We start from the raw sequence: 22,955 nt of genomic DNA, 5'->3' as shown, positions 1-22,955 counted from the left end.
CAAGAGTAACAGGCAGAATAAACACTTTTTTTTTTTTTTATATATTTCTTTTTATTTAAAATAAACAAGAAAAAATACAAACAAACATTGCATTGGGAATGTGAGACATCAATACAATAGTGCTCGGAGCAGAAGAATACCAGCCAAAAAGATAACACAGAATGTATGAGCGTTAGTGATCAGGGGAATCCAGAGTGTCTAGATCAGGCCGTCTGGCTGGGGGAACACAAAGATCACCCCGATAAACATTCCAAGGCCCCCAAACCTTCACCCATTTCTCAGGGCAGCCCCTCGCAACATACACATCCTGCTCTCGAAACATACACCAGTCCAGGTCCTGGGCCCATTTAGAACACTGGGGCGGAAGAGCAGCCCCCCACAACTGAGCTATATTGCGCTTGGCAATCATACATGCAAGGGTGACCCACTGTTTAAGATATTGATTGAGATCCGTGGGTTCCCAAACATTCAAAAGGCATCTACGCGCCTCCAGCCGCACCTCAGAATCCAGGACATCCCGCATAGTATCATGTAAGTCGCACCAATAAGTCTGCACTCTATCACAGTGCCATAGTATGTGAAGGAACGTTGCGACCTCCTCACAGCCCCTCTTGCACTCGCCAGATGTACTCCACCCCATCTTCACCAACCCGGGACCCGTAACATAGGATCTATGGAGGATCTTCAATTGCACCAGTCGCAACCTCATCTGTAAAGCCACCACCTTAGGGGAGGAGACGGCCTCTACCCAGTCATCATCATCCAGTTCTATTCCATCAGCCACCCAAGCCTCCCGCAGAGACCCAAGGGGGTCACCCATGTGGTTAATCAATTTGCGGTACATTAAAGAGATGGTCTTTTCGGGTACATTCCCATCCAGTACTCGATCCACCAGGGGGGAGGCCTCGGGAAGGGGATCCCCCAGCAAAACATGGGACAGAAGGGCATGTCTGACCTGAAGGTATCGGAAGTGCTCATTAGGATGCAGGTCGTGACTCTGCCGGAGAGCTTCAAAGGACAACATCTCCTCTCTCCCCCAAACATCTTTTATCCGACTGAGTCCTATCAACTCCCACTTATCGAAGCCCTTAGAGGTACACAAGTTACCCAACTTAGCAGAGCTAAAGAGGGGGGTTGCGAGCGTCAGCCTACCATCCCATCCCAGACTTTTGTTAGCCACATGCCAAACTTTCACCGCATGCAAGGTGGGGCCCGTGAGTGAAAACCGTCCCGGTCTATTATAAAGGGTTCGAAGAAAATCTCCCCCTGGAGCCTGACTACGATCCATTGCATACCCGGGTTCCCCCGGTAGTCCATAAATAATCTGATTGACAGCTGCCAACTGGGAGGCCCAGTAGTACTTCCGAAGATCCGGAAGCCCAATACCGCCATCGTACCAGGCCAGTGTAAGCTTAGAGTGTGCGATACGGGATCTGCCACCCCAGAGGAGGAGTCGCTGGAGCGCCTCAATCTCCTTAAAATACTTAACAGGCACCGGGTCCATAGCATTCTGGAGAGCGTAGAGGAAGCGCGGTAGAGCCAACATCTTAAAAAGAACCGCTCGACCCAGAAGCGACAGAGGCAATGCCCTCCAACGTTCAACATCAGCGCGCAATCTAATCAACGGCGGCAGCAAGTTCTCAGTATACCGAGTCCTAGAATCCAAGGCGACATAGATTCCCAAGTAGACAAAGCCTTTAGTAGCCACCTGAAGAGGACAATTCTGCGGGATCACCGGCGGAGCCCCAGACAACACCAGCAACACGGATTTAGACCAGTTAATAGAAAAACCAGAGAACTCACCAAACACCCTGAGTATATCCAAAAAGACATCCAGAGAGGATCTGGGCGTGGAGAGATAAAGCAAGATGTCATCGGCATAAAGGGAAATTTTGTCCTCCCAATCAGGGGACCATCTCAGGCCCCGTATCATTCTTTCCCATCGAATCCAAGCCGCCAAGGGCTCCAGGGCCAGAGCGAACAGAAGGGGAGACAACGGGCAACCCTGTCGCGTTCCCCTCTCCAATTTGAAATCAGCAGATTGGCAATTATTCACAACCACTCGGGCGAAGGGGGCCGTATAAAGCAAACGCACCCACCCGATAAACTCAGGGCCGAAGCCCAGCTTCTCCAGGACAGCAAAGAGATAGGACCATTCAATCCGATCAAAAGCCATAGTTGCATCAAGCGACACCAGAACAGCAGGTTGTGACAGAGTATGGGCTTTACCCAAAACACCGTGAAGACGACGGAGATTGAGTGCGGTGTTACGGCGAGGCATAAAGCCAGACTGATCGGGATGCACCAAAGTAGAAATCACCTTCACCAGCCTGATCGCCAACAACTTAGCCAATATTTTCGGCTCGGCATTAAGCAAGGAAATGGGTCTATAGGAGGAGGGGGAGGTGCGGGACTTACCAGGCTTATGTATCACAACAACATTGGCAACACGCTGATCATAGGGAAGCAAGCCCACCTGCTTACTATGGACAAACATGTGTCGTAAGTGCGGCGCTATTTTGTGGGCATTCATTTTATAAAGTTCAATAGGAATACCGTTGGGGCCGGTCGCCTTCCCGGAATTAATGCTTCTAATGGCCTTACCAAGTTCGTCATCAGTGATAACAGAGTCCATATATTTCCGATCACTCTCAGACAACCGAGGCATGATAATATCCTTAATCATCTCGGTATGTTCAGAGCTGTCGTGAGTGTCCGAAGAAGCATACACAGCACCATAATATGTACCAAAGGCATCCGCAATTAATTGAGGGTCAGTCAGGGTTACCGAATCAGAATTAACCAGCTCAGGGACCAGCCGGGAAGCACGATCCCCACGCTCCAACCATGCAATGAGTTTACCGGCCTTATCCCCATGTTCATAGATCCTACTCTGGACATCATTATGTTGCGAGACCGCAGACTCCCTAGACAACCCATGATATTCATCCCGCTTGAGACGCAGCAGATGCCAATTCTCATCAGTGGCATCACCAGCAGCTCGCTGTTCCAAACTAACAAGATCAGCCTCAACCGAGGTGATCTCGGCCAATCGCTTCTTCTTCTTACCCGCAATAAGAGACAATGCTTCACCACGCAAGACCGTCTTATAAGCCTCCCACAACGTCTGAGCCGAGGCCACAGATCCCAGATTATGCTGAAAATAACGCTCCGAAGCCCCACATAGCTCCTTCTTAAGAACTGGGTCCCGGAGGTGCCAATCATTAATAGGTGCAACTCTACCGACCAAAGGCTGTCCCAACTCCACTCGGACCCACACCGGTGAGTGATCGGAGACACCCCTGCCCAGGTGACGAGCCTCTCTCACAGTAGCAACCATAGCGGCGGGGATTAGGATATAATCGAGGCGAGACATGGACCCGTGCGCCGCCGAAAGATGAGTATAACTCTTAAGTGTAGGGTTCAAGAGTCGCCAGGTATCAACCAAACCCAAGGAGTCCATGAAGTCAGAAAGCCACTGGCGGCCGGGGGGCAGCGCTCTCGGGGGAACACGGTCCACACTCCCCTCCAAGACAGTATTAAAATCACCCCCCAGACACAGGTGACCAAGAGGAAACAGGAGAAAAACCTTAGCAAGATCTTTAAAGGTTTCAGATTGGAGGGCCGGGGGAACGTAGACAGAAAGAAAGGTGACAGTTTTACCCCCGAGGGCACCCGAGACCCCAACATATCTGCCCCGTTGGTCAGACCAGATAGCCCGGACTTCAAACGGAAGGGCCCTCCTCACCAGGATCCCGACACCCCGAGATCCAGACGTGAACCCGGAATGCACAATCAGTTTATAGCCCCCTCTATGTAAGGCCATGCAACGATTACCCACGAGATGGGTCTCCTGCAAGAGGACCACATCCGGTGAGTGGCGTCTAGTAAACTGGTTAACCATACCCCTCTTGATTTTATCTCCCAGCCCATTAACATTCCAACTCATCACTCGTATCCCCGATCCCAGTCCGTGGCTAGCCATTCATTCCACCCCCGCGCGCACAATCACAACGGTCAACACCCAATGAAATGCAAAACAAAACTAAAAACAGGAAACAGGAAACAGAAAAAAATAACCTTCCCCAAACCCTAGGAACGCTCCCCACCCTGCACCCCTGCATCAGGACTACGCCCCATCCCCAACTAGCAGTGTGCCTGTCGCCCCACCCAACAATGGTTACTAAAAGTAGGAAGAGGAGGCGCCTGCCGCGCAGCCCCCTAACCAGTTCCATTGAAAATGTCCCAAGGAAGAAAATAACGATCAACCACAATACAGTAAAATATTAAGGAGGACATACCCACCCCCCTATAAGGCATGAAAAAATTGTCACATCTAAACAAAAACGTCTCATCCCGAGCCCTGTAGATCTCCCTCAGCGGCCTGCTGTGATTCTTCGGTGTCTTCAGGCCTCACAGTGTCCAACCAGTGCGACGCCATCTCTGCCTTATCAAAGAACCAAGTCCGCTCGTTCATTTCAATCCGTAGCTTGGCCGGATACAACATAGAGTACTTAATCCCTTTATCACGCAGCCTCCGTTTAACATGGATGAAAGTCTGACGTAGTTTCTGTACATGTTGTGTGAAGTCCGGGAAGAAGGACACGGTGACATTATCATAACGAAGCGGGCCGTTCATCCGCGAAGCCTGCAAGATGGCGTCACGGTTACGAAAGTTCAAAACTCTCGCAATCAATGGCCTTGGTGAAGCACCCACTTTCGGTGGTCCGCCCGGCACCCTATGCGCCCTCTCCACAGTGAAAAAGTTGCTCAGCCCCTTAGGCTTCAGATGGTTGAGGATCAGGTCTTCAACAAAGAGATCCGGCGCACGAGCCTCCGCATTTTCAGGAACACCCAAAAGGCGAACGTTGTTGCGACGATTACGGCCTTCATAGTCGTCGAGCAGCCGTTTAGTCTCCGCTTGTGCCAGCTGTAGAGTCCGGACCTCTCTCTGGAGCTCAGCGGTATCATCAACCAAGCTCGACGTCTTGAGGTCAAGGGACTTCACTTTCTCACTGGTCTTGGAATGATCAGTGCGCAACAGGTTAACGTCACTCTTAACCGAGTCCAATTTAGAATCAAGAGCATCCATTCTGGCGACCATAGACGACTCAATCCTGGTGACAACCTCCATGATGTCCTGCAGAGTCGGTTCTGAGCCGGAGGTCGGGGACGCGGCCCCGGCCAAAGGCGGCTGCTTCTGTTCGCTGGGAGAGCCCTTAGGAAGAGTGTATCGGTCCAACTTATTGGATTGGACCAGTCTCTGGGCCCTGGCACCCCTAACAGGGGGTTTCTCAGTGTCTCCTCTCCCGGCCATAACGGACAGACAAATCCGACGGGCTCAGCGATCAAGGGGCCAGGTGGCACCTCCAGCCAGAAAGCACACGCCCCCAACACTCCGGACAACAAGCTATGACCAGCTAGACAAAACTGGAAAAAGCCAAACGATGGGTCCGGGAAGAGGAACCACTTCCGGTGGGCACTGCCGCTGTTGTCGCATCGAGTCTCAGCCACTCCCGACACCAGAGTCCGCTGTCAGGAGGGCAGGAAGGCCCAGAACTTCAGACGACGATACGGGAGGGAAGGACGACACTCCACGAGCCGCGCTTGGACGAACGTGCAGCGGTGCTATTCACATCTTGGTCCCGTGCTAGGCTCCTCCTCCAGAATAAACACTTTTAAGAATATAAATAACTACAGCAAAGTTAAAAAGTTAAAAATATACGTAACAACAACAGCATAATTATCCCTCCATACTTTTCCTGAATTTGATTGCTAGTTTCAGGAAACTACATACAAATAAAGTGCAGTCACTGTTCAGGAGTTGAAGGTAATAAAGTGCTGGTTTAATCTGTGCAGATTTCAGTTCTTTGAGGCATGGTTTTAGGTATAGCCTCCGGGGTACTGTATAATAAGGACAAATAAATAAAAAGTGTGCCAGATCTTGCGGAGATTTTCCGTCGCAGCCGCAAGCTGGCAACACCTGACCTCGATGGGCCCCACTTGGTACCGACAGTAAGAGATGGAACAGATCAAAACGGAACCTTACTAATAGATAACGATCGTAGCCAGTCATGGGCCATGATAGGTATGGTTCCATGAATAGACAGGTTTTGAGTAATGCGTGTTTCCTAACACTGTCTTTCTGTAACTCGACCTCCTCCCGGGCTAAATACCTGGTTGTCATAAAAGTATTTCTCACTAAGGTAACATCCAATTTAGTGATAGAATCTGGGGTTAGAAACAGTTCAGACCGTCCTATTTCGTTGAAGCAATCATTAATGTACTTCAGCCACGGAACCTTAAGTCTACCATCCCATGTTAAGGCTTCTTTAAGTATTTCATGGGTAAGAGGGATGTCATTATTTAGCCAACAATTCAACCAACACAATAGGGGATTAGCTGCTATTCTGTCGCTTAAATAGGGCACACCTAGCTCCTCATGTGCAGAGAAGTTTCCAGTTCCCCTTGGCAGCCTCAGTATCTGCTTCAGGAAATTATTTTCTGCAACCTCCAGGTCCCGCGTCTGGCTATAGCCCCAGAGCTCGCTTCCGTAGCAGGCGACAGCGATGCTCTTGGCCTGATATAATTTAAGTAAGGCAGCCACCGGACTATTGCCCATTTTTCTTGTAAAATCAAGTATGGCCGCATTGACGCGGGTTACCTCACCCTTCTTCCTCCGGACAGCTGGGCCCCAAGAAAGTTGATGATCAAAAAGGATTCCGAGGTATGAGAAGGTTTTGGTGGTTGGAATTTTTTCCCCATTTATATTAAAAAGGTTGGATTTACGTAACCCCTGGCCTGTCTTCATAACATAAGACTTAGAATTGTTAATGCTTAAGCCTCGGGACTCCATGAAATCAAAAAAAGAGTTTAAGAGTGTCTGGAGGCCGATTGCTGTCCTTGAAATAAGGACAGCATCGTCCGCGTAGAGCAGAACTGGGACGCCTTTCCGACCTACGTAGGGGTAATCTGCTCCAGTTTTTAACAGAAATTCCTCTAACTCGTTAATATACAAGTTAAATAGGAATGGGGCTAAGATACACCCCTGTCGAACAAACCCGATTGATTCTGATGTCCCCCGTCACTTTCAGATCTTGGGTGTATCGAACGTTAGCTCTTGTATCGGAGTGCAGGTCAGCCAGTAAATTAATTAAGTTCTGCTGAAACACCCATCTTTAACATGGTGTCCCATAATATGCCCCTGTCCACACAGTCGAATGCGGACGATAAGTCCATAAAAGCCATGTGGACTGTTTCCTGCCGGGCCATAGTATATTTACCTATAATCAGATACAGGTTCAGGCACTGGGTAACTGTCGAATGTCCAGATCTAAAGCCATATTGTATTGGGGATATAACGTTGTTCTAATGTGCCCATGCAGTTAGTCTATTCAGGATTACACACCCTACCACTTTAGCTACAGAGTTGATTAAAGATATTGGCCTGTAGCATAGCGGACTGCTACGGTCACCCTTTTTAAACACGGCACTATAGTCGACATCCCCCACGACTTTGGGCATCCGGAGACCGTGGCTGCATTTACTACAGCAGTCAGGACAGGGGCCCATAGTGAGATACAAGATTTGAAAAGATCCGAAGGCAAGCCATCCGGTCCGGGGGCCTTATTACTGGTTAACCCTTGTATGCCCTTCTCTACTTCATTGACTGAAAAGCACAAGAGTTTCTCCATGGGAGATGATAAGCCATTTTCTGCCTGTTGCTCATTGCTTTTAAAAATTGCACTACAATGAGTGACCCAATACTCCTCTGAGATGTTAGTAACAATTGCAGTATCACTGGGATTATTAAACAGAGGTTTATTAATAATTTCCCAGAATTTACTGCTGTTACCCAGAACTGATGGATCAAGCAGCGACTCCCAGGTGCACGCCTTAATTTCTTTTTTTCGTTTAGCAAGAGATTTCTTGTAAATCAGACGCAAGATTTTAATTTGACATGAATCTCTAGGTTTGGTTTTTAGCGCCTTTCTCAGATCTCTGCTTGCCTTAGAGCAAGATTGGTCAAACCATTTGGGGATGCTTCTAACCTGTCCCTTCATTGGGACTGTTAACATAGATCCTACTGATAACACCACAACCCCAAAGACAGCTAAAGTTTGCTCTGGGGTGCGTTACTAGACACCTGTCCATCTGGGGCCCGCTTAGTTCGAGGCCATGTCAATTTGTTGAGCAGCCGCTAACTGACATTTTGGGGGCACCATCCTTGTGTATGAACTGATTCTCAGGTGTTGCAGGTGGTGAGGGAATGTCTACATATGTATGGGCACCTCCGTTCACTGCCTTCCACGACATACCTGAGCAGGTTGTGCACCCAAGAGACACTTAGGTGTGCAAATACCATATTTTACACAACTAGATCACAGTTGTGATTCTTCATCATCATCATCTTTTTTTGCATTAAAAATGCATGAAAGTATGTACATTACGTTAAATATGAATAAATATTATTTACAACATGGGAATTTGCACTTGTACATAGATTCACTCACACATACATTCAAACCTGAAGGGGGACAGTTGCGAAAGGTGGTGAACACTTAAGGTAGTTAGCCCTTATCCTTTGAGCTCCAGGTAGGCAAGGCTTAAGTAGGGCTGTGTAAAGATTTTTTGAAGTTCAGAGCTAAACTTCACTGCTTGTAAAGGCTGCCCATATCTTTCGCTTTGCCAATAACAGGGAGAAATCATGACATATGTTAATATGTGTGTAGCATGTATCTTCGTTAAACGCTAAAAACATCCATAAAATATACTTCGCAGGAAACCGTGGTCTTCTGCTCAACTATGTCGTGCCAAGAAAAAGCGACACAAATGGGAACATTTCAAAGAAAAAGTCTTCATATAGGTTCGTCTAGGATAGGTTTGAGTACAATGAAAATTATCCTTTGCTGTATTGAAATTTACCTTGCAATATAGAGAAGGAGCATTTGCAATGCAATAGTTCTCGCATTTATGCAAGTTTAAGCTATTGGCATTGTAAATGAAAATGCCTATTATTTTTGTATTTTTAAACATAAATAAAAGGCATTGTCATTTACAATGCCAATAGCTTAAACTTGCTTAAATGTGAGAGCTATTGCATTGCAAATGCTTGTTTTTATCGCCATGGCGCTCAGTGTAGATAATACTGCACTACCATGGCGATCATCGCCAGGAATAGTCGGCGATATATTTATTAATGCTAACAGCGGTCTGCGATAATTTTCGCTGCTGCTTGTTAATATGCCCCTATGTATTTGAAATAACAGACTTTCTGTAAACTGATTATACCTAAAAGAAAACAGTCAGTAATCATTAACCCCTTCCGTGCTGGGCACATTCCCCCGCTGTGCTGAGGGGCGGGGGGGGGGGTGCGTACAGCGCCCCGGGGCTCATGACGAGGTCAGCTCGTCATGAGCCACGGCGCTCCGGTGCTCATGACGGACCACGCCCGTTCCAAGGGAACGCTCAGCACAGCAGGGGAATTAGCCCAGCATGCAAGCGTTCCATGTAAGGGGCGCGGTCATGACGCGCCGTGGCTCATCATGATGAGCTGCCCTCGTCATGAGCACCCAAGGGGTTAATACTTCTATGTCCAAGAAATTGTAATACTATAGCCTTATAGCCTGGCATTGAAGACTATCTCAGCTATTAAAGGCAGCTCTTGTAACACACTGTATGCTACCTCTCACATTTCGTTTGCTTTAGATACTTGCACAAGTGCCACCATTGCCTACGTAACGTTTGTTCTTGTACTGGAGTATCTGCCATTTATTGCAGCATTATACCTCTACTTGTACTTTGTATGCTTTTGTAACCTGCACACATATCACTTTTTCCTCCTGTAATGTACCGATTGCTACCTCATGTATTGTGGTTGCTCACTATTGTCACTTTTGATTCATTTAACTTAACCACATCGACACAGATGACGAGCTCAGCTCGTCATGAGGTACACCTCTTGTACGCTGATGACGAGCTGAGCTCGTCATGAACCGCGGGTTTTTTTAAACTTCAGCGCACAGCGGGAAAATGCGCCGCACCGATGCGGTTAACGTTTGCTTTTGTAATTTTTTCACTTGTAATTTTCTCCTCATGTTTCATTACTGCCCCTATTGTGAAGTGCTCTGACACCTTCGGGTAAAATCCGCGCTATATGAAAACGCATAAATAAATCAATGGAGTGTATAGCCCAGCTAGAAGGACTATAGCTCCCTAAAGCCTTTTTCATACCAGCCATTAACCCTGGTGGGCAAAATGAAAGGTGGGCGTGGTTCGGACAGCCCCGGCCATTCTCTCTGCACATCGTAACGACCGACGCGTTCAAGGGCTTAAAAGCCTGTAGCACTCCAACCCACTATTCCATTCCATAAATTAATTTCTGTTATTATTGTATATAGACATCTCCTCCAGGAAATGTCTTTCAAAAATTTAGATTGCAATTTTCACTGCCACACGAAGTGCAAGTGAATGATCACACTCTAACAAGATAATTCCTTATCAGGACGGAGGCTCCGATTATGCTTTTCTCAATTTCTTTACTGGAGACAGCAGCCAATGAAAACACAGTAAAGAAAACAAAAAACTACACTTAGAAAAAACTACCATAGAGTATATAGAAGGTATAAATATAGTCATAGAGGTCCCAACTTCCTCTTTCTTTGCTGTTCCGCAGCCAGTTAAGTGTTTTCACCTTTATTGTTACTTCTATGCATTATTTAATGTTTATATTGTAAGCGCTTTGTCTTTTGCACTGTTGCGCTTCTGCTATATGCCTCCAGTTCGTGTATTCGCGCTGTTACTGTATGCGCTTTGTTTTTTCCGCTTTCACTTGTGTGTTTTGCCGTTTTTTCGGCGTTGTTACGGGGGTGTGGGCTCACCCCCCGGTTCCAGGCTTGCTTGTTGCGCCTGTTTCTTGAGTTTGTGGAGCGGGAGAGGGGCTGAGAGACGAGCATCCTTCTCGCGCGTCTCCCACAACAGGGCTACTCGGCGCATGCGCAGTACACCGGCTGTTCCGTTTTAGCGGTCGGCGGTGGTACTGCGCACTCGCTCCTTGGAATTCTGACAGGACAGCTGAGCGCTCGAGTGTCTCTTCGGAGATAAGTGAATTTGGCTTTGCCTTTGCCCGCATTTTCCTGACGTTAGGCCCCTCACGCCCTAGAGTTATAAAAACGACCTGGGGTTGTAAAATTATTGAAAGGCTCTGCCTAGAGTGTGTTATGCAAGCCCTTCCTCCACTTTTGAAAAGGTTGTCGCCTGTTCTTGGCTTGCTTTGGGGTTATACTCCCTCTGAAGTGCCCTTTGGGTGTTGATAATTTACTTCTCCTCTTGAGCATATTATCTACTTTACGGCAGAATGTCGGAATATTATGAGGATGAGGAATCATACTATTACGCTGAGGAAGAGCCCGCAGGCTCTGAGGGTGCTAAATTCATGGACCAAGCCTTGTATCAGGCTATAGCCCCTCTAAAAAGACATTTGGCTGATTATGCCACTCAGCAGGGTTGGATACCTTCTTCAGGTCGGTCTAAGAAGTCTCCAAAAAATCCTCATAAGGCAGACTTTGTTAAATTGGCTAAAAAACTAACCACCTCCAAGACTTCCAAAAGATCTGCCTCGTCTTTTCAAACGTATCCAGTTTCAACCGTCACTGATGACTCTTCTTCTACTGACTCTTCAGATCCAGTGAATCCGCCTCCCAAGAAGAAGGCTCGTAAGGAGCACTTCGTCGATGCCTCTTTTGTTCCGCAAGTATTAACCTTTGATCCGGATGACATTATTCATCCAAACTCTTCAGTTTGGCTTCCCTCTCCTGAAGTTACTGACTACGTTCAGGCACATATCTGTCGTCCCTTCGAGAAAGATGTTCGTGCTAGGCTGCGCTCTGAGTGTCCAAGACCAGACCTGGCAGACAAGTTAGCTGAGACTCCCGAGGTTGATCCCTCTATGATTACTTATATACGCAAATATGCTAAAGACCCGAAGAAAGGCCTAGATAGATCGTGGAGGTCCTGCCAGGACAAATTACTAGATCTCTTGGGACCATTGACCAAGATTTTGGATTTGGCGTATACTGCGAAATATTCTAACACTCTCATTGATCCTGAGGAGTTAGCAGGATGGTCTCAGCGAGCCATCTGTATTTTAGGGAATGCTAATTGTGTCCTCTCCTGCGAGCGGCGTCGCTCCATCTTGATCAAATTAGATCCTAAATTAACGGATCTTGCTTCTTTGGTCCCCCCTTTCTAAAAGAACTTACTAATTTTGTGGAAACATTCAGTGGCCTTGACAAGGCCTTGACAAGGCGCAAGCGAACTTACATCAAGCCTTCCGTCCGGTTTTTGGACGGGCCGGACGATGGGGACGTTCGTCCGGCCGGGGAGGTACCCAGCCTACTCAACGAGGAGGTCAGTCCCAGAGAGGAGGAGCCCAGGATACCTATGGCTCTGGAAAATCTCGATTCTGTCCCTCTCGCAAGGGTAGAAATAACTACGGCAAAGGCGGCTATGGAGGTGCCCAAGGAGGACGTCAAGATTCCTCCAACTCAGGTAAGCTTGATTCTAGCTTTGGAGGTTGTTCTGGGGGGCAGGCTAAAGTTTTTTCTCCACAACTGGCAGCTAATCTCCAGCGATGCTTGGGTGTTGGAGACGGTGCAAGGTTTCAAACTAGAGTTTTACGAACGCCCTCTCCAACACCGCCTTCCCACCCCCCTTGTTTTTTCCCAACAAGATCAGGACTTCATCTCCGAAGAGGTCGAGTCTCTTCTGGCGAAAGGGGCCATCATTCCATCTTCCCGTCATCTCGACGGTTTCGTCAGCAATATCTTCCTAGTGGAGAAAAAAGGGGGAGGTTCCCGTTTGGTCCTCAACCTCAAAGAGTTCAACGGCGGAGTTATATACCGTCATTTCAAGATGGAAGGTATCCATCTCCTTCGAGATCTTCTTCAAGAAGGGGACTGGATGGTCTGTTTGGACCTGAAAGACGCCTATCTCTCTGTGCCGATCTATGCTCCCCACCGTCGCTTCCTTCAGTTTCAATGGTTGGGAAAATGGTTCGAGTACACTGTACTCCCCTTCGGTCTTTCTTCCGCTCCATGGTGCTTTACGAAGCTCATGAGGAGTCTTTGCGGGCCCGGGGGGTCCGTTTGATTGTCTATCTAGACAACATTCTTTTGCTGGCTCATTGCCGCTTTCTTCTGCAACTTCATTTACATTGGTCCATAGAGCTCTTGCAATCTCTAGGGTTTCTTGTCAACCCTCTGAAGTCGGACTTTCAACCCTCGCAGACGATGGATTTCCTCAGGTTCCGCATCGATTCCGTAGCCTGTCAGCTTCTTCTTCCAGGTCAGAAGATCAGGGCGATCAAACGAGAATTGCGCATGGTTTTGTCCAAACAAATGGTCTCTTTGCGGACAGTGGCTCGGATCGTAGGCCTCTTATCCTCTTCCATCCAAGCCATTTTTCCGGGTCCCTTACACTATCGCGCTCTTCAGCGCCTCAAGATCCGACATCTTCAGAAGGGCCTTCGTTACTCCGACCTCATTCCCCTTTCGGAGGGTGCTCGTTGGGAAATGTTGTGGTGGCTGGACCACATGGAGTCTTGGAACGGTCGAGCGCTGTTCGGGAAGACTCCAGACATTGTTATCGAGTCCGATGCGAGTCTTTGGGGATGGGGAGCCAGATGCGGTTCTCTGACGACAGGGGGCCGTTGGTCCCAGGAGGAATTATCCCTCCACATCAATTGTCTAGAGCTTCTTGCGGGCTCTTTTGCGATCCGATGTCTTTCCCCTCAGGCGATGAACTGTTGCATTCTCCTCCGAATGGACAACATCTCAGCGGTGAGATATGTCAACAAACTTGGGGGCACGAAGTCCAGACTCCTTTCGGAGATTGCCAAGGACTTTTGGCATCTTTGTTTGCAACGACAGATCACGATTATTGCCGAGTACCTCCCGGGTCGCGACAATCTCATTGCGGATTGGAACTCTCGTCCTCTCCGGGATTACAGCGACTGGCGTCTCCTCCCTCGGGTGTTTCGGACCTTGATCCGGGTTTGGGGCCGATGCCACTTGGATCTCTTTGCCTCTCGCCTGAACAAACAGCTTCCACTGTTTTACAGTTGGCGCCCGGATCCGGAGGCCCTAGCCACGGATGCCTTTCTCCAGTCTTGGCCTCCTCTCCTGTGCTATGCATTTCCCCACTTCATGATGATTCCCAGGGTTCTGGCCCGCACAAGGTTTTTTCTCTCGGACCTGATTCTCATCACTCCTCTTTGGAGGGCTCAGGCGTGGTTTCCAGTTCTTCTGGAAATGAGTTGCTCTCCGCCGCTCCTTCTCCCCAACAGGTGGAACCTGTTGCTGGACCCTCTTCTGCAGCCCCATCCTCTCATTCTGTCGGGGCATCTCCGTCTTGTGGCGTGGCGGATTTTGGGGGACTTTCTTCTGACGCTGCCCGATTTATCGGCGAACCTTGGGCTCCCAACACCCACAAACGTTATGCGTCAGCTTGGAAACGATGGTGTGATTGGTGCGCTCAGAGGTCAGTGGATCCCTCTTCGGCAGATGTCACCTTAGTTCTGAACTTTCTTGCTTCTCTTGCTTCTTCTGGTTTGGCATACAGAACGGTAAATAATTTTCGTTCTGCTATTTCAGCGGGTCACATTCCAGTGGATACTAAACCGATTGGGGAACATCCTTTAGTTTCCAAATTGCTCAGAGGCATCCGGATGGTAAAACCTCCTTGCCCCAAGTATGTTACATTGTGGGATGTCTCTGTGGTTTTACGTTTCTTGAACTCCTGGCCTGTTAATTCAATGCTTTCTCGGAAACAATTGTTCGCAAAATTGACAATGTTGCTATGCCTCTTGTCTTGCAAGCGAGTGTCAGATGTTCGTGCACTGGATCTTGCCGGTCGCACTTTCTCACCTGAAGGTGTTTCTTTTTCCATTTCTCGCCGTACTAAAAGCAACACGTCTTCTGTGTCTTATCCCTCTTTTCCACACAATCCCAAGCTGTGTGTAGTACAATGTATCAAGGATTATGAGGTGAGTACTGCACCTTTCCGTCATGATTTGCAGGGTCAACTGCTTATAGCTTTGCAAAAGCCTTTTAAGCCTGTGTCTCCCGCTACCTTGGCACATTGGGTACGATGGCTCATGTCAGAAGCGGGCATTGACGTTTCCGTCTTTGGGGGCAATTCTGCTCGGGGAGCTATGGATTCAAAGGCTTTTTCCTTGGGGGTTGGTCTCCAGGACATCATGAAGGCCGCAGATTGGTCTTCCGAATCTGTTTTCAAAACATTTTATTTCAAACCTATTGTTGCTGTTGCTTCTGTTGTGGTGGAGGAGCTTTAAACAAGCATAATCGGAGCCTCCGTTCTGACATAGAATTTAAAATTTGCTAATATTCGTGCCAAGAATTTTCAATTCTATTAAGGACAGGAGGCGAGGATTATCCCACCCTTATTGACATTTTATGCATTAAATTATGTATGCATGTTGCTATACTGTGATGTTCTTTATTATATGACTCTTTCCCGCCCTATTGTGAATTTTGTACTCTATCCTCTTGAATGGCCTTTACGGCTCTGTTTTTCTTTCCTCCAGGCTCAGACCTTAAATGAGATATGCTGTGAGTTCCTGCTCTTCGTGGGTCTTCTTCTGTTCCTATGGCTTTGGGAGGTTCCTCCGTCCCTTCATTTGGATGATGACTTTTCCTTTGGACGTTCTTAATGGATTTTGACTTTCTGATGTTCTCTTGGTTCTGGACAAAGAAAGAGGAAGTTGGGACCTCTATGACTATATTCATACCTTCTATGTACTCTATGGTTACTATGTGCTCATGGGAAGCGTAGTTTTTTGTTTTCTTTACTGTGTTTTAATTGGCTGCAGTCTCCAGTAAAGAAATTGAGAAAAGCATAATCCTCACCTCCTGTCCTTAATAGAATTGAAAATTCTTGGCACAAATGTTAGCAAATTTTAAATCCTCTGCCAGTAAACTTCCTTGTGTTGTTGAGTTAACTCACAAAGCACAACCGCCTAATTATAATAGTGCGAGACTGCAACTTGTGACGAATAACAATAGAGAGAATGGAACAAAAAAGTTTACCATCATTTGAGAAAACAGGATAAATTAAAATAGATATTAATGCCTGGAGAGATAAAAGAGAAATGCAGGGAGAGTTTGTATGCAGATATTTCGCAAAGGATTGTGGGGCGTGGCTGTTGCTTACGTCGTCGGGCCTGACCGTCAGCTGACTGCTAAACGTGTTGAAGCCTCTACAGGTAATAACTCCGCCTGCTACTGTACAATACATTCATTCACGTGTCAGTTTTATTATTTTCACGAAGCTTCATCTTTAATGTTTTTTTACTGACACTAGGTTTAGTTGTGTAAAACAGACGCAATGTGGAAGAGTGTGCAGACCGGTGTGTATTTCTCTATCATTAAAAACTGTCATGAAATGAGGATAACACAAATATGGCGGATAGTGTAAAGGATTGTGGAAATACATATATCGCACAAGGTAGTGGACGTTGCTTTTCCTGGATGCTCTTTGATTAACCTTTCCCTAGTTCCACTTCCGGTTCCAACGTCGCTCTCACTTCCGGGTCACATCATCGCACACGGTAGTGGTTTGGTAGCCGTATGTAAACATTACTTTCCCTGAATGCTCTTTTTTTAACCTTTCCCTATTTATTTTCTGCCCACTTCACAGCGAGCCGCTCACCATTGCAGTTACTAAAACAGGTGACGTTACAGGCATCTTTCCCTCATCGTGCTCCGGACATCCGATTTTTTTTTTGTCCTACCCTTCTAGCCCCCAGTCAGCCGGTCTGCCACACCTGCCAGCCCCGACCTCCGCCCCGGCCACCTCACTCGGCATACTAGCCCAGGGGCTACTAGGCATGGCTTATGTTTTCAGCCGCCCCGTCTGTCTTAGCCGGTCAGCCTTGCGCTGGTCGGACCCAGACACAGCTGCCAAGGTTTCAGATTGCTATGTGTGACATTTTCCTAATTTCAGTGTAATTATGAGTGACATTTCAGGGACTATGAGTGACACTTTCTCACAAGCAAAATCAAGCAATGAAGACGAGGGAAAAATACAAATTTCGCAAAATACACCCATTTGATCAACACAAAACTAAGAAATTCTTAAAACTCTTGCAAAGCACCAGAGGCCTCATTTATGAAAAGTGACGCATCGCTGCGTGAAAACAGCGATGCGTCACTTTTCATTGCGCCCTCCTTGTGACACCAATGATGCGTCATATTTACAATATGACGCATCATTGCGCAAGGAGTTACAGATACGTCAGTATTTCTGACGTATCTGTAAGCGCAAAAGTGACGCATTGCTGGAATGTGTCACAAAAGTGACGCAACTCCAGCAATGCGTCCTTTCACATGGGGAAAGCCCCATGTTAAAGGGCTTGCGTCAGTCTTACGCCTGCTGTGGTGCAAGGATGCCTGTGCCATGGGGAGATTGTTTTTGTGCAGGAAGGGGCACCTTCCTGCAGAAAAACAATCACTTAAGGCTATTTCCTTTTCAATGAGTGCTGTAGAATGCAGCACGCATTGAAAGAGGAAAAACTAGGAGAAATGAAAAATTTCTCCTCGTTGCGCATCGCTACGCCACCTCTAGGGTGGCGTAGCATTCAGACGCATCTCCAGATGTACGATTTCTCGTAAATCTGGGATGTGTCTTGTTCCATGGGTGTTGCGTGGGAACACCCACAGCAACACCCATGGAACGCCCCTTCAACGCAAAGTGCTGCGTGGAAGGGGCCGTATTTACAAGGTAAGAAAAAGTCACGTAGGGTGGCTTTTCCTCTCCTTGTAAATATGGAGGAGCCCTCTGCGCCACCGATACATCGCGAAAAGTGATGTACTGGTGGCGCAGGGGGCTTGTAAATCTGCCTCTAAATCGTAGATAGATGTTATCCCCGCAGCAGAGTGAGCAAGCTCATCAGGCTCGGGTCACCACCCGTTTACCGGGGCTAATGCCCAACCTCACAAGGAAACAAACGGAAAACTCTCACCCTGGGCTCCCTTTGAATACCAAACCTCCTCTACAGAATGCTGTTCTGAAGGCCAGATTAAGGGGGAATTGGATGAGCCATCTGAGGCCTCTAACCGCAGCACAGGTTATTGGTGGCAGCACCATCTGGTAGTAGAAGGTCTCCGTTGTTTGTGAGTTCGCAGCCCAACAATTGATGGGTCAATATTCTACCATGTCTACTTGATGTACAGATGGGGAGGGATGCTTTAATAATGTTTGCTCAGAAACAATTTGTCATTAGTCAGCCCACAAGTTTCTAGTTTATCGTTGGTACAAATGTAGAAGAGCAGTAAAGCCCCAGGTAAAATTCCAACAGTGGCATTGCTTTAAATGGCAGTCAGTAAGTACCCGCACCTCTTTAATTTGAAAGGGAGGGTACCATCACTGGTGCAGATAATGGAAGCCTACTAGCATGCCTCAGAAGCAAGCAAGTACTCTGAAATAGTGAGTGATTGCACTTCTGTATTCACATTTCGAGCACTGCAAGGTGGCCGACAGGGTCGGTAGTAGACACAAGAATTACAACCTATGTGACAGACGGTTGTTATATGAGCGTGGGGCTGTACGTGGCAGGGAGCCCACAGAAATGCAATACAGAACTGTTGATAGAGCCTGGCCTGGTGAGTGATTGTATCACACTGAGGGAGAAGATGGGAGACTGACGGAGTCACCACCCCGAGCCAGTGTGGCATGTGTGCAGCACATGCTATTTAGTGGTTCTCGGCAATAGTGCATTTCTGACATGCGCCCAGTGCCCCCTTTAACCCCTTGAGTGCTGGTGACGGAACCACTCCGTCACCAGCCACGGGTGGGCTGTGCTAATGAGGGAGTGGTTCCGTCACGGCCCGCCCACTGCGCCTGCGCGGTATTGATTTTGCGCCTGCGCGGCACGTTCTATTAGGCGGGCGGGGTTGTGACGGAACCACTACGTCATTAGCACAGCCCACCCGTGGCTGGTGACGGAGTGGTTCCGTCACCAGCATGGCAGCGCTGCGCGGCCCCCCATAACCCCCAGCCCCGCGGCGTAATTACCGCCGTGGCCAAGGGGGTTAAAAGCCCCACGCCTGACAATAGGCCCACTTATTCAAGCATGAGAGCGATAAGGATTTTGGAGTGGGCCCGGCCGTTTCGGAGATGGAAGCCTTTGTCTCTACAGTGTATTCTTTTTATTGGTTAATGAGATCACTACAGATGTCTCTGTGTGTGTGTAATGAGAAATTTCCTAGTTCTCACAAAGGAAAGTTTCAATTCTATTAAGGACGCGGAGGCGAGGATTTTGCTAGTCCTTTCTCCATTTTATTGGACAGCACGTTAGTAGTATAAAAAAAAAAACATCAACCATGATCTACCCTAACCAACATGGCAGCGGTAGTCAGGGTACCACAATAACCAATCATAGTCCACAACAACAACATAAAGGAATCCCACGACGGAAGTCCTTCCTCTTTCGTTGCTGCCGGTTGAAAGAAGTCCTCTACCCTCTAGTCCGTTTTCTGGTCGGAGCCTAGGGAAGAGAAAATATAATAATATCTCGTCCAGAACAATGCTGATAAAAATCCAACACATTGCAATGGAAATGATCAAACAGAACTGCAGTAAAATCAAGATATATCCAGTAAAAACATATCAATCCAATGTACACATTAATACATATGAAATACATTACTTCCCTTGTATGAAGAAACCATTACTGGAATCCATCGGTCAGGGAGGGAAGGCTAGATAAAGCCAGGGTGGTAAAATCCTCGCCTCCGCGTCCTTAATAGAATTGAAACTTTCCTTTGTGAGAACTAGGAAATTTCTCATTCTATGTCAGGAAGCGGAGGCGAGGATTTTGCTTGTTTAAAGCCTACTCACCACCAAAGATGTCGCCTCATGGAGTGGCTTAAAATAAAACTTTTTAAAAGTTGAATCTGAAGACCAAACCGCTGCATTCATAATATCTTCCAATCAGACAGCCTTGGAAGCCATAGCGCCTCTAGTGGAATGAGCGCCGAAGTTTGTAATGTTAATACCAGCCTCAGACATAATCCACCTGATCCATCTGGCAATGGTGGGAGAGGAAACCGCTTTGAAAGGTTTCTTAATCGCAATTAGCAATTGTCGTTCGCCCGGGGGACGAAGTTCTAAAGTCACATCCTCATAAGTTTTGAGGCAACGAACAACACAAAGTTTAGGTGAATCCGGAAAAGCTGGGTAAGATACTGACCTGGTATTACACTTAGTTCTTCTAGAGACAGTAAAAGTAACACCTTCAGGGGTAAAGATTCTGGCAGAAACATCAAGGGCACGAACATCGGAAGCCCTTTTGCAGGAAATGAGAAATAATAGAATAGCCAATTTAGCCGAAAGTTCCTTGCGTGAAAGATATTTGTTATCTTGCCAAGATAGAAGAAACCGTAGTACCACATTCACGACCCAAAGACCAGAATAACGCGGCTCCGGTGGACGTGACAGGCGAATACCCTTGAGGAGTTTGCAAACCCAAGGATGCTCCCCCACAGGAGAGCCATCCACCAGGGCATGACCCGCGGAAGTTGCTGATCTGAAAGAATTGATGGTACAGTAAGCAAGTTTTTCTTGAAAAAGTTGAGCAAGGAAATTAATCACTTCTGTCACCGATGAGCCCACAGGATCCAAGTGTTTTGCCACACACCAACGAACCCATCTATTCCATGCAGATCGGTATCGTTTAGTGGTACTAGGGGCCCAGGCTCGCTGAATGAGGAGTTCAGCGTCTTTCGAAAGTGAGTCGTTAGACCGGCGTCTCCTGAAATCCTCCAGGCCATTAGAAGTAGATGGCCTTGGAGAACCAGAGGATGCGGATGACCCACTGGATCCTCAGAATGAGATCGGATACTGGCAGCCGAATAGGTCTGTCCCAAGATAATTCCAGAAGGGACGGGAACCAGCATTGAGCCTTCCATATAGGAGTGAACAAGATTAGAGAGGCTCGTTGTCTGCGGACCTGGGCTGCTACTCTCTGAAAGAATAGGAACGGGGGAAATGCGTAAGCTGGAAACCGAGACTAATCCTGCAGGAAGGCATCTACGGCTTCCGCATCCGGATCCGGCTTCCAGCTGTAGAACCGGGGAAGTTGGGCTTTCCACCTGGACGCAAACAAGTCCATCTGAGGAAGACCCCAAATATCCGAGATCATCTAAAATACAGAAGGATCCAGCTTCCAATTGCTGGCATCCCGCAAAATTCCTGGATTGCCAATCCGCAACAAAGTTCATTTCGCCGGGAAGATACTCCGCCATGACAGAAATCTGGCGTAGAAGACAATAGTTCCAGAAATCTTTCGCGAGGTCCGCCAGGACTTTGGAGTGGGTGCCGCCCAGGCGATTGATATACCTGACGGCAGTCGTGTTGTCCATCCGAAGAAGGACACAACAAGAGACTTTGTTCGTAGTGAACAAGCGGACGGCGAATGAACCCGCAAGGAGTTCCAAGCAATTGATGCGGAGATGAAGCTCCTCCTCTGTCCATCTGCCTCCCACCGAGAGGGAGCCGCACCGGGCTCCCCATCCTTGGCGGCTGGCATCTGATTCGATCACAAGGTCTGGACGGGAGCCGAAGATCGCCTTCCCGTTCCATGCATCCATGTGATCCAACCACCATAGGAGTTCCGCTCTTGCTTCCATGGACAAAGAAATGAGTTCCGAGTACGTGAGACCTTTGCGGGGATGAAACGCTTTTAGTCTCTGGAGAGCCCTGTAATGAAGCGGGCCTCGAAGAATGGCCTGGATCGATGAAGACAGTAAGCCCACTTTCCTTGCCAAGAGACGGAGAGAAATTCGGTCCCGACGAAGGACCTTGCGAATCTCCTTCTTGATCTTGGAAATCTTTTTTAGAAGGGAGATGTAACGTCACATCTGTTGTTCTTATCAGAAAACCCAGAAAGGTAATTTCCTGCTGAGGAATTAACTCTGACTTCTGGGCATTGATGATGAACCCCAGAGACTGCAGAATAGTTATGGTCACCTGAAGATGATGTAGGAGAAGATCCTTGGATTGATTCATCAAAAGAATGTCGTCCAAGTAAATTATCAGACGAAATCCCATGGTGCGAAGATGTTCCACCACGGGTCGCAAGAGTTTGGTAAAACACCATGGTGCTGATGAGAGACCAAAGGGGAGAGTACGAAACTCGTAGATCTGATTTCTCCATAGAAACTGGAGGAATCGGCAATGAGGAGGGTAAATTGGAACTGAAAGATTGGCATCCTTCAGGTCCAAACGTACCAACCAATCGTTCTGAAGAAGGAGGTCTCTCAAAAGATGATGTCCTCCATCTTGAAATGTCTGTAGATTAGCCATTCGTTGAATGAACGAAGATTGATGACAGGTCTGAAGCCTTTGTCTTTCTTCTCGACCAGAAAGATGTTGCTGAGAAAGCCATTTGGATGAAGTGAACAAGGAATTATGGCGCTTTTTTGAAGCATAGCTTGAACTTCTAAATCTATGAGTTCCTGGTCTGCAAGAGAAAAAAATCAGTGGACGAGGGCGCGAGAGTTGAACGGGGGAACCGTAAAACTCTATGTGAAAACCTTGAACAGTTTCTAGAACCCAAGGGTCTGACGTGAGATCCAACCAGGCCTGAAGAAATAAAGCAATTCTTCCCTCCAGACGTACCGGAGAAATAATTGAAAGACTCACCATTGAAACCTTTGGCGTTGTACTGATTGCCACCCCGTCCTCTGCCCTGGCCTCTGCCTCCACGTGAGGGATAGAAGGAACCTTGACGTCCATCGTTCCATCCGTTGTTTCTTTTAGACTGGCCTCTATTGGGGCCTTTCTGGAACTGGCGGCCGGAAGAGCGACCCCTGCCTCTGCCGGCCCCGCCAAAAACCTTCTTCGGAAACATTTTCTTCATTGAAGCTTGCGCCTTA

The sequence above is a fragment of the Lissotriton helveticus genome, chromosome 2_1 (assembly GCF_964261635.1).
Source record: "Lissotriton helveticus chromosome 2_1, aLisHel1.1, whole genome shotgun sequence".
NCBI classification, from domain to species: Eukaryota; Metazoa; Chordata; class Amphibia; order Caudata; family Salamandridae; genus Lissotriton; species Lissotriton helveticus.
This window is presented reverse-complemented; position numbering follows the sequence as displayed.